This window comes from Populus nigra, chromosome 2 (assembly GCF_951802175.1).
Source record: "Populus nigra chromosome 2, ddPopNigr1.1, whole genome shotgun sequence".
Classification (NCBI taxonomy): Eukaryota; Viridiplantae; Streptophyta; class Magnoliopsida; order Malpighiales; family Salicaceae; genus Populus; species Populus nigra.
In genome coordinates, this window is record NC_084853.1 from 10,186,320 (window position 1) to 10,188,819 (window position 2,500).

A 2,500-nucleotide genomic window follows, 5' to 3' on the forward strand; every position below is an offset into this window, starting at 1 on the left:
TGCCGCGGCCAGCGACGTCGGGGACGCTGGCCTGCGCTGTCGAGCCCGCGAGGGCTGTCTCCGCGGCAGGCCCCCCCTGAACGGGGCACGACAGGCCACCGCGCTGGCTCGTCCAGCGTCGACAGTCCCTCGTCCAGGTTTCAGATCGCGCCAAGTCGAACCCATGACCTGCTCAAGCCATCGTGCGCTGCCGAATTCGCATCTGCGTGTAGGCTGCCATTCCACGCGGCAGCCCCTGTTTTCGTCAGCGTGCCCCCCTGACGAATTTTCCTGCCTGGCCCAGTCCAGCGTCCAGCCCCTGTTCGTCGAAAAATCTGCGCTGCTGATTTTCCACGACGAGCCTACTTTCGTCAGCGTGCCCCCCTGACGAATTTTCCTGCCTGGCCCGGCCAGTCCAGCCCCTGTTCGTCGAAAAATCTGCGCTGCCGATTTTCCACGCGGCAGCCCCTGTTTTCGTCAGCGTGCCCCCCTGACGAATTTTCCTGCCTGGCCCGGCCAGTCCAGCCCCTGTTCGTCGAAAAATCTGCGCTGCCGATTTTCCACGCGGCAGCCCCTCTTTTCGTCAGCGTGCCCCCCTGACGAATTTTCCTGCCTGGCCCGGCCGGTCCAGCATCCAGCCCCTGTTCGTCGAAAAATCTGCGCTGCCGATTTTCCACGCGGCAGCCCCTCTTTTCGTCAGCGTGCCCCCCTGACGAATTTTCCTGCCTGGCCCGGCCGGTCCAGCATCCAGCCCCTGTTCGTCGAAAAATCTGCGCTGCCGATTTTCCACGCGGCAGCCCCTGTTTTCCTCAGCGTGCCCCCCTGACGAATGTTCGTCGAAAAATCTGCGCTGCCGATTTTCCACGCGGCAGCCCCTGTTTTCCTCAGCGTGCCCCCCTGACGAATGTTCGTCGAAAAATCTGCGCTGCCGATTTTCCACGCGGCAGCCCCTCTTTTCGTCAGCGTGCCCCCCTGACGAATTTTCCTGCCTGGCCCGGCCGGTCCAGCATCCAGCCCCTGTTCGTCGAAAAATCTGCGCTGCCGATTTTCCACGCGGCAGCCCCTCTTTTCGTCAGCGTGCCCCCCTGACGAATGTTCGTCGAAAAATCTGCGCTGCCGATTTTCCACGCGGCAGCCCCTCTTTTCGTCAGCGTGCCCCCCTGACGAATTTTCCTGCCTGGCCCGGCCGGTCCAGCATCCAGCCCCTGTTCGTCGAAAAATCTGCGCTGCCGATTTTCACCGACGAGCCTACTTTCGTCAGCGTGTCCCCTTGACGAATTTCCCTGCCTGGCCTGGACAGTCCATCTTCCAGCCCATGTTCATCGAAAAATCTGCGCTGCCGATTTCCCCGACGAACCTGCAGCTGCACAAATCTGCGCTGCCGATTTCCCCCCCTGTCGGCATGGCTGCCGCTGCCCCGATGTCCAGACCAACAGTCTTTTTTGTCGACTTTGCCGATTTTGTCCGCGCTGCCGATTCCAACACTACCCCCTGCATCCAAACCAGCATTGTTTCGTCAGCTCTTCCCCTGACGATTTTAGCCCTGTAACAAACAGTAGGCCTCCAATCCCGCCAACGGGAGCCAAGTTGATAGGGAAGAGAATTGAATGACGCGCCTGGTCCTCGCACCCCGCCACCCGAGGGGCCTTTTTCCCGGCAGCCTCTGAAAAACTCTAGCTTTCACGGTCCTCGCCGCCCCTCACCACCATGGCAGGCCTCTAATCCCACCCATCAGCAGTTGTAGCCGATAGGGCAGTGATTTGAATGACGCGTCGCGGGCCGCCGGGTCATCTCACCCGGCCATTAATTGGAGCGTTTTTGGCTGGCCGAGGATGGGGGGATGGATCTCTTCTTCCGAAAAAGCAAACAGTACATCGGGAGTTATGTTGACGGGGCATGGAATTGAATGACCCGTCGCGGGCCGCCGGGTCATCTCACCCGGCCATCCCGGGGAGCGTTTTTCCCGGCAGCATCGGGGAAACTCTTGCTTTCACTGCCCGCTGCCCAAGTCCCCACTCGCATCGGCCCCCCGCGCCAACAAGCCAACGCTGCCGAATCGGCAGACACTGCTGCCGAGTCTGCCGACACTGCCCCGCGGGCTGCCACTGCCCCAGTGTCTAAACCAGCGGTCTTTCTCATCGAGCCTTGGACTATCCAGTCCGTCCTGACTCATCGCCAGCACCTGCTGCCGATTCTGCCGACTTTGCCGATTTTCTCGGCGCTGCCGATTCCAACACTGCGCCCACCGTGTCTGAACCAGCGCTGTTTCCTCAGCGTGTCCCCTCGACGAATTTTCCTGCCTGGCCTGGACAGTCCACCGTCCAGCCCGTGTTCGTCGAAAAATCTGCGCTGCCGATTCTGCCGACTTTGCCGATTTCGTCGGCGCTGCCGATTCCACCACTGCCCGCCGTGCCTGAACCAGCGCTGTTTCGTCAGCGTGTCCCCTCGACAAATTTTCCTGCCTGGCCTGGACAGTCCATCGTCCAGCCCATGTTCGTCGCAAAATCTGCGCTGCCGATTT